The sequence below is a fragment of the Cricetulus griseus genome (genome assembly GCF_003668045.3).
Source record: "Cricetulus griseus strain 17A/GY chromosome 1 unlocalized genomic scaffold, alternate assembly CriGri-PICRH-1.0 chr1_1, whole genome shotgun sequence".
In the NCBI taxonomy this organism is placed as follows: domain Eukaryota; kingdom Metazoa; phylum Chordata; class Mammalia; order Rodentia; family Cricetidae; genus Cricetulus; species Cricetulus griseus.
Window position 1 is genome coordinate 3,855,425 of NW_023276807.1, and position 15,048 is coordinate 3,870,472.

Here is a 15,048-nt window from a genome sequence, read left to right on the forward strand (position 1 = left end):
GATTAGCCAGCACAGAATAAGGTTCCAAGTCCTTACCAACTTTATTTTCCATGACGTGTGACCAAAGTATGTGGTATCTTTAGCAATAGGGTCTTACTATCAAGTTCTGGTGAGTAACCAAGAGCAATGGTGATATTCTGTACCTTTTGGGTTTTAATGGGACTACCTGATCAACCACTGAATGGGAGGTATCCCATATCTTGCACTGGGGTTCTTAGGTATCCCATATCTTGCCCTGGGGTTCTTTTTGTCTATTCTATAGATCAGCTAGCTTCCCTTTGTCCTTATCTGAACAGTACAGCTGCAGATTGGCATAACACTTTTTGTTTGTTTTGGATGTTGTTTTCTAAGGCTTCTTCAGTATGCTTAGTTCTATCCTGTGGTCACAAATAAGTCTCACAATTTAAAGGAATTATAAAACACTCAATAAGTTGTTGTTTCCTAGGTTTTTGGTAAAGGTTGTTGATTTCATATGGGTAATTTTCTAACATCAATATAAAGTTTACTTCTTCAATATAAGTTTTTCCAGGGTATATTTTGACAAACTTCTGTCTTAGACAACCACTTAATTATATCAATTTAAGTTACATTCATTTATTTATGATTTATATCAGGCACTGTAGTGAGTGATGTGTGGCATCCATTCATGAGTAGGAGGTAGAGGAGGGCAAGAGAGGGTAGTAAAAATATTACTAATATTAAAGATATTTTAAAAGCCATCTAGAAACTTCCTAAAGACTTACATCAAAAATTATAAGCCGGGCGTTGGTGGCCCACCCTTTACTCCCAGCACTTGGGAGGCAGAGGCAGGCAGATCTCTGTGAGGTTGAGACCAGCCTGGTCTCCAGAGCAAGTGCCAGGATAGGCTCCAAAGCTACACAGAGAAACCCTGTCTCAAAAAACCAAAATAAAAATTATGATTATCTCTCTTAGGGTTCTTCTTGTTACCTAGCTTCTCTGGAGTCGTGGACTACAGGCTGGTTATCCTTTGCTTTATGTCTATTATCCACTAATGAGTGAGTACATACCATGTTTGTCTTTCTGAGTTTGGGTTACCTCACTCAGGATATTTTTTTCCACTTCCATCCATTTGCCTGCAAATTTCATGATGCCATTGTTCTTTTACTGCTGAGTAGTACTCTATTGTGTAAATACACCACATTTTCTTTATCCATTCTTCAGTTGAGGGACATCTAGGTTGTTTCTATGTTCTGGATATTATGAGTAAAACTTCTATGGCCATAGATGAGTTATGATATTGCTGGGTCTTGAGGTAGATTGATTCCTAATTTTCTGAGAAAATGCCATGCTGATTAATAAAGTGGCTGTACAAGTTTGCACTCTCACCAGCAATTGAAGAGTATTCCCCTTACTCCATATCCTCTCTAGTATAAGCTATCATTGGTGGTTTTGTTCTTAGCCATTCTGACTGGTGTAAAATGGTATCTCAGAGTGGTTTTAATTTGCATTTCCCTGATGACTAAGAATGTTGAGCATTTCCTTAAGTGTCTTTTGACCATTTGAGAGTTTCCTGTTAAGAATTTTCTGTTTAGATCTTTATCCCATTTTTGAATTGGATTATTTGGTATTTTGATGTCTAGTTTCTTGAGTTCTTTATATACTTTGGAGATCAACCCTCTGTCAGATATGGAATTGGTGAAGTTTTTTTTAGATTGTATAGGCTGCAATTTTGTCTTGTTGACTGTGTCCTTTTCCTTAGGGAAGCCTCTCAGTTTGAGGAAGTCCCATTTATTAATTATTGTTCTTAGTGTCTGCGCTACTGCTGTTATATTTAGGAAGTGGTCTCCTGGCACTAAGCCACATGGAATCTGGGAACCAAGAGACAGATATCTTTCTTAAATGTACCTAATTCAAAGATCTTTAAGCACAGTAAATTGTGATTTTTCTTTTTCTCTTTTTGCTAATGAGTACAACTTTTTAAATAACAGAATTAGCTGAAGACCTAAATGTTAGATCAAACACACAATAAATTCCAACTTGCATTACCTGGGCAGATTTTAAGCAGTATGTTTTAAAGATGCTGTGTTGCTCTGCCTCCTAATCTAATATTATATCACCCATATATACAACTAGGTACACATTGGCAGCTATATTTTTCTTTACTACAACTGTACAAATGCTAACAGAAATTTCTTTGAACATTTATTATTTTATGTTGCAGTAGGATATGGATATAATCAATGAATGTGGCTTTCTTCTTGTTTTATTTATCTTTACCTTTTTCTTCCCTTTTAACTTGTAAAATCAGAAATCACACATGCTTTTTTCCCCTAATGTTTAGCTATTCTTCCCTCACAAAATTCCTCTCATACAGCAGGTCATTTAAGAAAACAGCAGGCATAGCCTGAAAATCAGCTGATAATTGCCTTCAGTGTAGCTTAGTGGCTTACCTCCCAGGAAGTGCCCTTTGTTGTCTAGGGTTTAATTTTTTATTTCTTTAGCTGGCCTAAGTGCTTAGAGGTGAGCATAAGCAATCTGGCTGTCTGTAGTGTATGCTGTTTGAAGCCATCTGTTTGCAGGGGATAAAAGATAGCTCTTTGGGTGTCACTTTCATCACTGTTGAGAGGCAGAACACTGTTATTCATCCCTAGTCATCTCTTCTCATTGCTTTATCCATCAATTTCCAGATTCAGTGCATGATCCAATTAATGCCAGGAAGAAAATTTGACAGCTTGCCAACACAGGTGTGCAGTAGCCACTCTACTCCTGTTTTTGTTTTTGCTTCTATATGAAGAAAGAAGAAGAGGGAGTCTTCAAGCATAGAGGAAACTATCTGTCATGTCTTCTTATTTGGAAGAACAAAGCTTGGGAAAGCAAAGCAATTTATTTTGCAAGGCAGATATTGATCCACAATTCATTATCAGACCTAAAACTATATTTTTACTTGCTAATTAACTTAATGGTAAACATGTTCTAAGAGCATGTTATTTTTCAGCAGATGTGTGTTAAATATATTTCAAAGATAAGTAAAGCCTGTCTTCTTGTGTCAGAGGGCTCATTGAACATAAATGAAGACATGATCCTATAACCAGCCCATGTGAATGCATACATGAAAATATGTCAAAGTGCAAAGGAAGCACAGTAGTAAAATACACATCATGCTACTAAGTAAGAAAAGGAAGCTGGGCATTGTGTTTAGGGTTAGCAGATAAGAGCAGCTCAGTAAGGGTGATGCTCAGCTTGGTAACACAGATATAGAGGAAGTACAGAGGTAGAGGGAGCATAATGGTAAGGAGAATCTACACCTGGAGAGTATTTTAGTGGATAAGTATGCAGGGAGAAAAATTAGCTACAGTTTAGGCAACTGCCAGGGCCACAGAAGTACATACCCATACAGGGTAAATATGTGTGGGTTGGTTTTATATCACCTTGACACAAGCTAGAGTCATATGGTAAGTGGGAAATCCAACTGAGAAAATACCTTCACTAGACTAGCCCGTGTAAGAGTTGTGTTGTAGATCTATCCATTTGAGCTGGGAACCCCATGGTCAGTTGTTCTTTTCATTTTAACCAGTTGTGGCTTTCTGTAATTGTCTCCATCTGCTGTAAAAGGAACCTTCTTTGATGAGAGATGAGAGCTACTCTTACCTGTAGGTATCAGGAAAAGTAGTCAGAATGTAGCTATAAATTACATGATTTTCCAGTAGTAGGTTCTCCTCTATGTTCCATGGCTTTGTTTAGAGCACAAGGCATGAATTCCATTTATTGAATGCACCTTTAGTCCACTTAGACAGCTGCTGGATACCACCAAGGTATGTGACATTATCACACCTTTGGGTAGTGCTACCTTATCCTTGCTGGTCAATGTTATGGCTCATAAATGTTCCAGCTGGATAGAACTATCGATTGCCTTTCTCTTTTAGCAGCTTGTTCAGCTCCTCTGGTGTTATGAAAGCCAGTCCTCAGAAATGAGGCTTTCAGGTTATATCTAGCTTAATTCTTCCAAATCCTCTGCTCAAAGTATGTGATGTCTTCAGCAACAGGGACTTATTTTCAGGTTGTGGGAGGCAACCAAGAGAAACAGCAATAGCAGATATTGTTTATGGGAGTTTTTTGGACTCCCATGATGTACCTCTCGAATGTTGGTTTTTCTTCTGGGAATTTTTTAATATTGAGAAGTGTTTTAATAAATTGAAATTGGGAATCACCTTTACTAAATCCTAACAAAAAGAGTCAATAATGCTTCTCTGTTATCCCCCAAATGTGCAAAGACTGAGTGAAAAACAGGCAAAGATAAAAACCATCTCTCGAAAATTTTCATAATATCCTAGCTTAATGACTAGATTCTGCCATTAATGGTTTTCATTGCATGAGGAAGTAAACATAATAACCGTATCTCATATGAATAGCTAACTAACAGCAGAGTCATTATCTAAATGTACTTCCCATCGACATGCCAGGAGATGCACAATTACTGCAAAGATCCTGAATTCTAACTCAGTTAAAATGCCAGGTGATAAACAAAAGCTCAGAAGTACAGGAGACTACCTCAGGGTATGTCTGAAGTGCCTGAGAAGGTATTGGGGGCTTTTTGTTATAGATGGAGAAAGTGACAGAAAGCAAAGGAAATGACATATTAGTGTCAAGCTATGGGTATTTTCATAGCTTGGTAGTTGTTAGATGTATAAAAGGGAAAGGCTTATATAAAATATTTTACCTTTTATACTACCGTATGCATATATAGGTGAATATATGCATATATGTATATATAACTAGCAATAATATTCATTTATTGAACATCTTATATTAAAAGCTTTTACCCCACTAATCATTGTAGTAGATTATGTAGTAGTCTCAGATATTGTGTAGTCTAATATATAAATGTTAATGCAAAACAAAGCACTTGCTTCAAAAGAAATAGAGTACATTTGATCTAAATATTAGTGACTATGACAGAAAAACATGGATTCCTGTTGCCCCACCATAACAAGTTAAATTGTCAAAGTAGCTACATGAATTTTTATAGTCATGGGACAAAAGACAGTCACAAATGGAGCCATTCACTAAATAGTCTGGCCTCAATGTAGGTTAGGCATGTTACAATGAAGAGAAAGAAACTATTAGTGGTTTTTGGTGCTGCCTGATACTGGCTTTGGGGTTGGCAGAAAATATTGGTCTTTTAAGACTGTATTCTAGAGGTTGTCCTTAACAGTCAAAGGATGCTGTGTTGCTGTGTCTGAGTCAGAGGTGGGAAATGCATGTGTATTAGGGGAATTGAAGACAGCTAAAAGCAGGTGATCGGTACTTACCTCTCAGATGAGCTAAAAAAAGTTCCTCTGACCCAGGATGGAGGTGTTTTCTAGGGTTTCCTATGAGTCCATTATACATCCAGGGGAGTTTCTTCTACTACCTGTACCCTGTTGGATTGGACAAACAAATGTCTCTTACCTTCAGAGATTTTATGACCAGGTACTAAGAATTTCTAAACTCTTTTAAAGAGGAAACGTTGTGGTAAGTAGAGTGGAGGCATAAAAATTGCAGTTAGGTAATGGAAGAGCAGTAGGAGACAAAGGTCAAATGCTAGCAAAGCAAAGTTCTGGCACAGTCTGCTATATAGATGCTTGTTACTGCTCTCCTTGGTGGTGTGAACCTGGCATCGTGGAGCCTAAAATGAGACTGACTAAAGTTCCAAGCAATAGCCAACATTTTTTGCAGAGCATCAGACAATTTATATTATGATGGTTAAGTTAGGTCATGTGAGCAAAGTTCGAAGGCCTTCAAGGTGTATACCTCCACAAGGGCAAGCTATTTTCATGTGAGTTTGGGCTGTATGCAGTAACAAGCGCAACCCATGCTTCGGAACATTATCTGACTGGTAATCAGAAGTAAACACACACATTTTTACTATACCTAGGAGGGGCATGAAAGCACATTCTAAGAGCAATCCTGTGCTTTGGATGGCTGAAGTCACAAAGTCACAAAACTCTTGTCCTGTTTTTCTAGGAATTTTCTCACAAGCAATCAGATTTCTTGTCACATGGCTTCATTCATGGACCATGTTCTGATAGATGCTGTGGTAGAAAATTATCTGAAAAATTCACTGGAACAAATAAACTCAGATTAAATAATCAGCTCAGAATAAACCAATGGAATACCAGCCACATCAAAAAGGAAGACACAGAGTACCCAGAAAGAACTCACAGATATCTACTCAAGGAGGCAACACAAAGGGCCATGTGTGTTCCTGTGTCAATCCTTGGGATTTCTGCAGTGAAAGTGGGACATCCTTGGGGTCCTATGTATGGTGCTAAAATTGTTATTGTAAAACAGCTCTCATCTCAAAAGGAGTAAGGGATAGTTTATTCTGGGCCAAGTGTATGTGGCTGGGACCAGGGAACATAGATTCCTGTGGCCTTGAATACCCTGTTCTACTGAACAAGTGAATTGTTTATAGTGACACAGAAAAAAATATAAATCCATTTACTAAATACACTAGTAGGGACATAATGTAGATTAGTTTTGGGGAATCTCTGCTGTAGGATTTAGACGCTATGATAACATTCTGGGATTCAGACAGTTGGCAGAAGATAGTGTTCTGTTAAGAATATACTATATGTTTTTTCTGATAACCAAAACAACTTCAGACTAGAGCCAGAGTTGAGCAGTTAGATAAGAAATGAATGACTACTAGGGATACGAATGATAGCTTAAGAATTTTGGTTCTGAATCTATACCATTCTAACATTCGAACCCTCCACAAACGAAATCTTCTCATCCAGTCTTTAAGTAAGTCTTGGTTTCTGAAAACTTTGGCTCACATTAAAAATAATTTAGTATTGAAGTTTACAGAATAAAATAGAAGACTTTGTACATAGGGGAATGTCACTAGTATTATGTGGAATAGCTAGCATGCACTGATTGCTAAATATTGTTTATTATCCATATGTGACTGGAAGACCAATAACTCCAACTGGAAGCAAACTGAGACAAATAGTGAACATGCCTTTCAAATTGTACCTGCTAACCTTTAGATTAATGGCATCAATCCACTTAAAATGTGGGTTCTTATATTGTACCAGAGCATAGTTTAGATCACTGACTATCGTACTTAGTATTATTTTCAAGCAAAAGGTCCAATCGGCAGGTGATCATGATCTTTATATAGGTCAAGATCTAGCCAGGCCAAATTTGTACCAGATATGTTGAACCCCAGGAAAAAAAACACTATAAAAACATACTGATTAATTCCTGGATTTATAGATAGTTAGCTCAATTAAGGAAAAATCATTTATTATCTCTAAGTTACTGATACCTGATTTATACTGTAGATTAAAATCCTTCTATTGCAAGCTTTTCATGAACATGAAAGTACAACAAATAATCCAAACCTAAGTCTTCCATCATCTTCTACACTCCCACAGTGCCATGCCAGGTGATTAGTTCCAATCATATATGGAAAGCTTTTGGAAGGTACAGAGGGGGTGCGGTTTTCCTTGTCTTTGTAAGTATCTAGAAATCCTCACTACCTTCATCCGGAGGAATACATTTTTAAGCATTATTTCACCATGCTTCAGAAAACTTCAGATCACACTATTTATTTCTATTGAGCCATTCCTTTTGATTGCTCAGCTTATGTCAGGTGTAAGGTCAAGAGAGAATAGGATATTCTCTGATATTAAAGTATCTACCGGCTAATTTATCAATCATTCCACAGTTGAGTGTGAGAACAGTGGTTACCCAGTGAGGTCATTTGAATGAGAATGTCCCCAACAGGCTCAAGTATTTGAGTTCTTGGCCCATATTTGGTGGAACTGTTTGGGAAAGATTGAGAGGTGTAGTCTTGGAAGACGTATGTCACTAGGGGTGAGATTGGAGGTTTCAAAAATCCAAGGCCATTCCCACAGTCCCAGTGAGCTCTCCCTCTTCTCTCTCTTCTCTCCTTCTCCCTCTTCTCCCCACTCTGCCTCTGACTTGCAGATAATAATGTTAAGCTCTCAGTTACTTCTCTAGCACCATGGCAGCCTGCCAATTGCCAGGAGTGAACCAATCCTGTGACAAGCCTAACAATTTGTTGTTGTTGTTTGTTTGTTTGATTGATTGTTTGTTTTTTTTTTTGAGGAATGTAAGGATTTGGAAATTTAGGCTAGGAAAGATGCTGAATGCTGTAAGTGGGGCTTAATGGGACTTCCAGTAGGATCCTGGAAGACAGTAGTGCTAAGGGCAGTGTGCACTATGGAGGCCCAGCTCAAGAGCTTTCAGAGAGGAAAAATATGAGAAATTTAAATTGTCTTTAACCAAGACAATTCTTGTGATATTTTGGCTCAGTAAGTGGCTGCTTTTTACTCTAACTATAAGAATATGCCTGAGGCTACATAGGAGAGTTTGGGACTAATTTCACTGGCAGAGATGTCAAGATAGACTAATATTGACTACTTTGGTTACTTGTAATCACTCTTAGACAGATGTACAATGAAAAAGAACAAGTGGGGCAACAAAAAATAAAAATATACTGTTTGAGGAGAAAGGGAATAGCAGAAAATTTAATGTTAGAGGCTAGGTTTATGCTGAAAGAGATTAAGGAGCAGCCCAATGTGAAATGATGTAAAGGAAATGGTACCCTCTGGTAAAGAACCCCGCTCAGGTAAGTATCCAATTTGTAATCAGAACATGGCTAAGGAATTTTCTACTCTTCAAATAAAGAAAAGCTTTTGCAACAAAGGAGAGCCTATACAAACATAGTTCAAGGAGAGAAAGGAGAGAGCCAGGTACTTTCCCAAGCAGGAAGCCAAGTTTAGCATCCTGCTTGGGAAACAGCCACTTGGTTCTAGGTTTAGAGTCATGAAAGGCAGAGGAGAAAAGCGGTTATGGAATATTCCTGAGTCCAAAAGATATTGGAGATTCCAGAACCCTTGGATATTTGACAGGTAGAACTGTAGACAGGAGGGGAACCAGCCTGACAGAAAGAAGTGTGTAGAATTTAGCAATGCTGGAAGGAGCAGAGTCATTTAAGTTCTTTGACATCAGTTATGAAACTACCAGATTGGATTTTGTACTGCTGGGTTTTTGTCTTGATTTGATTCAGTATTCCTGTGTTTTTCCTGGATGTGGCTACTGTTGGTATGGTGTGCTGAATAAGACACTTGTTTATCCATACCTGTAAAATGAGTAACTTTTCCAGCAAGTCTCCCTACTTTAACTCAGTCTTTAAAAGGCCCTGTTCTCAGGGCATTTAAAGATATTTATTATCAAAGCTTTTCTGCCATGTGAGTGATTTAAAGAAGGCATTTGACCTAGCTCTCTTACTTAGGCCATATTTATGCTTAATTTAGAATAAAAATAAGTGCTAAGAATTCACCCTGGCCTTTGAAAGCTCTTCTCAGTGAAAATTTCCAGTAACAAGGCTCTGCTTCATCCCTCTTAGCAGCCCAGGATCCTCAGGTCTCAAGTAATGGTTGTCCATCTTCACAGCCACTTGTTAATGAGAAACAGCAGTCCCTCTTGACCTATAATGATGCATTTTATGCTTGAACTGTTCAGGTGTAGGGTATTCTTAAGAAAATTTGCTTTGAGTGATATATAACACAACTTCAACAGCAACTCTCGAACTCTGTGCACAGCACCTGTGACCACCTGACTTTCCTGTGTGTTCTCGTATGGTCCAATCAAAATAGCCACCCGAAGATTCAACTAAGCTGGGCTCATAGGGGCTCACAGACACAAAACCGATAATCATGGCGCCTGCATGGGTGTGAGCTAGGTCCCCTATACAATATGATCATGTAGCTTGGTGTATTGTGGGAATCCAAACAGTTTGAGTTGGAGGTTCCTCTTGGCACTGTTTTCCTCCTACTGGGTTGCCTTGTCCAGTCTTGATATGAAAGTTTGTGTGTAGTCTCATTGTAACTTGTTATTCATGTTCAGTTGACATCACAGGGAGACCTGTTCTTTTCTGAAGGGAAACAGAGGAGGAGTGGACCTAGGGGAGAGGATAGAGGTGGGGGCACTGGGATGTGTGGAGGAAGGGGAAATTGTGGTCAGGATGTAACTTATGAGAGAAGAAAAAAAAGGAGCCATAGAAATAAACATCCCTCTAGAATAAAGGTAAAGATAGGCCCACGGAATACCCCACCTTTTTTTCATTTCCTGAGCGTTTCTAGGCATTTGAAATTATCTCCCTGAGAATCCCATTGCTTTGGGCAAAATACTTATTTTTATCTCCTGCTATAGAAGATAACACAATGACCGACAGTCACTCAAGTGCACTTGATTGAGATGATAATCCCATGCTTCTGCTGCTAGGTGTGACAATCCAGGAAGGAAAAACTTGCTACCATGTTCTACAGCTTGATGAGCTAGTTGCTTTAGTGTAATTGAAAGTGTTTAAGTCAGCTGCTACACTCTGAGGTGTAGGGAGACACTCTAGCCCTGCCCAATAGTCCTGGGACAGGTACCAGGTAGACCCGGGACTCGCCCATAAGGGCGTGGTGAAGGAAAGCCAGGGTGACATAAGGGAGCTTCTTAAGGGGCTGCACGTGGGGACCCTGGCCCTTTTTTGTTCTGGCCGAGCTTGCTGGGTTCTATAACCTAGCTCTGGCCTGTGTCTTGCCTTGGTGTCATCTGGAATAAAGAGACTTTAATCCTACACTGAGGCTTCACAGTGTCAGGCAACTCTCAGGGAGCAACAGTAACACATAACTTGTATCCTTTGACATGCTCTGCCATTTTCCACTCACACCCAGAGAAAGGTCAACTAGAAACACAGGAGGGTTGAAGACAGGGACTCACAGGCTGAAAGCATATTAATTGATCAAGCTGAATGTGCATTTATGAGAAAAAAAGGAGATATCTGTCTGCAGCACTTATAAGCCACTGGTAAGAGGCATGAAGAGGAACAGCAGGGACAGAGCTTCAAATCAACTCAGTGGAAAGGAGATTACAAAACATTATCTCTATTGAAATTCAGACTAGGATTTAGACCCCCCAAAAAAGCACTACCTTTCAGTATTAAGGTGATAACAAACTAGACACTAGATCAAATGCACAATTTTATACCGAGTACAAGTTTCACAACATTGTGTGGGAAACATTTACATTTGACGTGCATCTGTTATTTGTTTGATATCTAAACTTAATTGGGATTCAGGGACTTTTGCTGGCTAATTGGGAACAGAGAAGAATCAGGTTGAAACGAGCTTCTAGTACTACATTGTGTCATGTATTCCCTGTTCATGGGATGGGCTAATAAATTTCATCTAAGCAGAAGGATCTCTGTACTTAGGAAAACTATCAGTAACTTAGGGTGTCATCTAGAGAAATGATATCCTAGCTAGAAACTGCCCCTGAAGGGATTCACTGAGAATCACTGACCCCCTGAGAGGCCTGCTAAGATCAGAAGCAGCTTCCTTCTTTCTAGGCATCAAGGGTCATCTTGTCCAATAGTGAGAAGCATGGCCATTCCCAGGAAAGAAATGGCAGAAATATGGTTGGAAGATGTAAGGGGTAAAATCCAAATGCTGAGCAGAAGAAAGGGGGAAGGGAAGCTTCTGGAAAATAATTCAACCTCACCCAAGTAGTTGAGATACAACAATTACCCAAACCAAAAAAATCAACCATGAGCTTGTACACATCTAACCTCTATTAGTCTCTCGAACTGGAGACAGATGCAATAACAGCAATCCAGGGAATCAGAGAGAGGACCACTGGGTAGTAGCAGGATGAGGCTGCCAATCAGGACGGCTGCAAGTCACAGGCATAAAGAGCACCGAGAGGATGGGGATTTGGCTGCACTGTAGATTTCTCAGTCTCTAGAACATCTTTGAATTAACTTAGATGGAGAATCATTGTCCTTTATTTTGAGGCTTAATAGTGGCTAGGGTTTGATGGTCATTAAATAATGAAAGATGCATATACACTTTCATCAGGATGACAAGGGTAATGCATCAGGTATGCAAGGGTGATGTGTAGAAAGGAAACTTCTCTTCCCCTTTCTATGTTTTCCCTTTGCTAGATCCTTGGAGGCATTGCTGGTTTTTGTACAAGTGGTAAATGAATGTTCTCTCCATGCCAGGAGAGGGGTATCTAAAGAAAACAATTTACTTTTGTTTCTGTTCCTTCTCTAAAGGTTAGAGGTTTTCTTTTATATGGGTTCCAGCAATAAATCTATACCAGATAAAATCCCCAAATACAATGCAATAAAAATAAGACTGTACCTTGTTATCATTAAGAAATTTAGATATCAGTAATCAAAATAATATATACTGCTTGGGATAGAAATGTGTATTGTAAAATGTTAAGGATTCAGAAAAAATGAATTATTTCTTCCAATCTGTGCAATTCTGTTGATATGTCAATAATGTGAGATACAATCTTCCTTTAAAGTGTTGGTAACCTATATCTGAATGGTGTTGAACTGAAAACAAGTGTTCAATTAGCAGTGAATACAGAGCAATATAGTCAGGGGGTTTTCAAGGGATGATCTTTTGGGGTCAAGATTAATATAGCAGCAATTACCACAGTAGAAGTGGTGATAGCCAGCAACTAACTATTCAGTGCTAACATAACACTGCCAACAAGTCTTTGATACTTCCATGTTCTCATTTACACATGTGAAAACCAACACTTAGGACCATAAAATTCTTTTTCTATCTGTACCTAGTCTACACAGATCCTCAAGGTTTGTCTCATGACAATTTGATTTTAGACAACTATTCACCCTTCCCTTTGTCTCACATGGTAAAAGGAATATTGAAAAAAGATTTCAATGCACTAATGGCTTTGAATATACTAATGTTTGATTAGTAATTTCTTTTACGTTAGTAAGTAGTCCATGACAATAAACTTGACTTGGGACATATTGCCCCAAAAGCTTATTTTGTGGATAGTGAGATTGTGTCACAACTGGTAGTATGTACAGTCCCAGTCAGGCTAAGGCCCACTGTGGCAAGAGGGTACTGCAACTTATTTCAAAAGCCCTTCAAACTTTCCTGGAACTATCAGGAAAGTGCCATTGCCCAGCATGTTAGTGAACTCCTAACAACAAAAGTAGAATCCTATTGTAGGCTGTTTACTAAGTAAAATCTTCTTCTGCCCCACAGTTTAGCATGCTCCCCATTGGTACCTGTGAAGCTTCCTGTTGGCTGGTCTAGAAGCCCACTGCCAGGATGTGGAGGAAGGTGTGAGTACGCCAGTCACCTCCATTTTTCTGACTCAACATGTGGCCCCTGTTGGTAAGTTATATATTTTACGTTACACATATTACAACCATGCCCCATGTCTCATGAATTCCCATGTTGGATGATACTGTTTATTTGAAGACTGAACGTGATCCCTACATCTCCAAGTAGCTATAATTGCAATGCCTTCACCTGTGTTAAGAGCACTTCCTGGACTCATGACTCCTTGACTTCCAGGAGTTTTCTCTCTTCTGCCAGTGGTCCTGCAACAAACTCTGCTTGTAGTGAGCCTATCCTTCTCTGGGTGTGGCTTGGGAGCTTCTTTATTAGCTGGAGACCCCATAGCAGAGATGCTCCTCTCCACAAGTCTCACCTACATTGTTGTTATCTATCATTTGTATGATTCTTCTAATGGAAAAGCATCGTGGAATTGCTGACATATTGGCTATTTCTGGTGGTTAAACTCTACTCTTGGAAAATCCAAATTTCCTTTTTATATTTCATTTGGAAACTTTAGAGCAGTATAATCTCCCACAAGTCAAGGACAAAGTCTATGACCCTCAGGATCAATCTTACTTTTCCTAAAGTCTACCCATAGCATCTTCAAGGCTGGCTGTCCCCCACACACCTCCTTGCTGGAGTCTTAGATGTCACATTTCTTTTCAGTCATTTGGGTGGTTTTAACATCCAAGAATGCTTTGCCATGGCAAGATGTGTGGGCTCTGTGCATTGTGAAGCTAAGGGGAAGCTTCGTGTCACAAGGGATGGCATTAAAATTCAAGATAGGAAATGCCCACTTCCTGCCAGGTACATATGCCACATGCTTCACAGACTCCATTATGGGGGAGTGTTTCCTTAGACACTTAGTATTGCTTTCTAGTGGGAACACTCCAATCCCCATCGTATAACACTTTTGACATATGAAGTCTATTATCATTATCTGTATTCAGCCTAGTTTGCAATAACTGGCAAGAATTTTGTGTTGCTGACTAGCACTTACTGCCTTGTTCAACCTACCCCTCAGTCAGCAGTTGGTAACTACCATTCTACTGTCTCCAATGGTGCTTCTTATATTAGAACATGCAGCTCTTGTCTTCCACACTCTAATTATTTCTCTTAACACAAAGCCATCAATTCTATGTTGTTACAAATAATAGAATGTCGTATATTTATTGCTGAGGAGTATACTATTATGCATATATTCTACATAGCTTCCCTTCCATTTATGTGTTGATGGGAGCAGAGTTGATTCAATTATTTGGCTACTGTGAGTAGCTCTGCTTGCATGCCTGTTACATGAAAAGGAGTTTAAATGGATGGCCATGGCTAGAAGTCCACCTTCTGGGGGCTCTCTCATCCAGTGAAGGGATAACGGGAAGGACCTGCTCTAGAATCTACAGAGTATCTGTGGTTCTGTCCCTTTGCATCAACCTATAGCATTATCAATGGCATACTCTCTCTGCTTTTGGTTCTCCAGCTGCATCCTCTGTGTAAGATTTTATTACACTGGCTTACACAGAAACAAGGCTGCATAGTCCTGGCTCCACCCAAAGCTGTCTTCACTAGACACATAGGCATGAATGTTTCAGGCCTTGTTCTCAGAAAGGGAACCCAACTGGCCATGTACAACTCCTCATAAGGTCTACAGGATTTCATGCAGAATCATTTGTCAGATACATAGGTAGGGGAACTTGACATTGAATGTGTTTCACTATGGAAAGCACAGGTCGGCTATTGTTATAGCAACCCAACATCATTTTAGTCAACTTTCCCAAGAAGACCCAGAACTTCATTGCAAAACCCAGGGAATTTCTAAAAGGAAATGATCTTCATGTAGGACTAAAATCAGGCCAGAGTAGATGTGAATAGGGTTTTTTGTTGTTTGTTTGTATGATTGTTTGTTATGTAGGGCACT

At 39.2% G+C, this 15,048-nt stretch overlaps 1 long non-coding RNA gene across 4 annotated transcripts in view; it reads left to right on the forward strand.

The window, feature by feature from the left end:
* Positions 1 to 15,048, forward strand: part of LOC103162603 — an 83,246-nt gene that overhangs the window by 40,553 nt on the left and 27,645 nt on the right. For all 4 annotated transcript variants that reach the window (XR_004772519.1, XR_003479421.2, XR_003479422.2 and 1 more), the window contains one exon: positions 13,056 to 13,187. This is a non-coding gene — a long non-coding RNA (uncharacterized LOC103162603). The remainder of the gene's footprint in view (positions 1 to 13,055; positions 13,188 to 15,048) is intronic.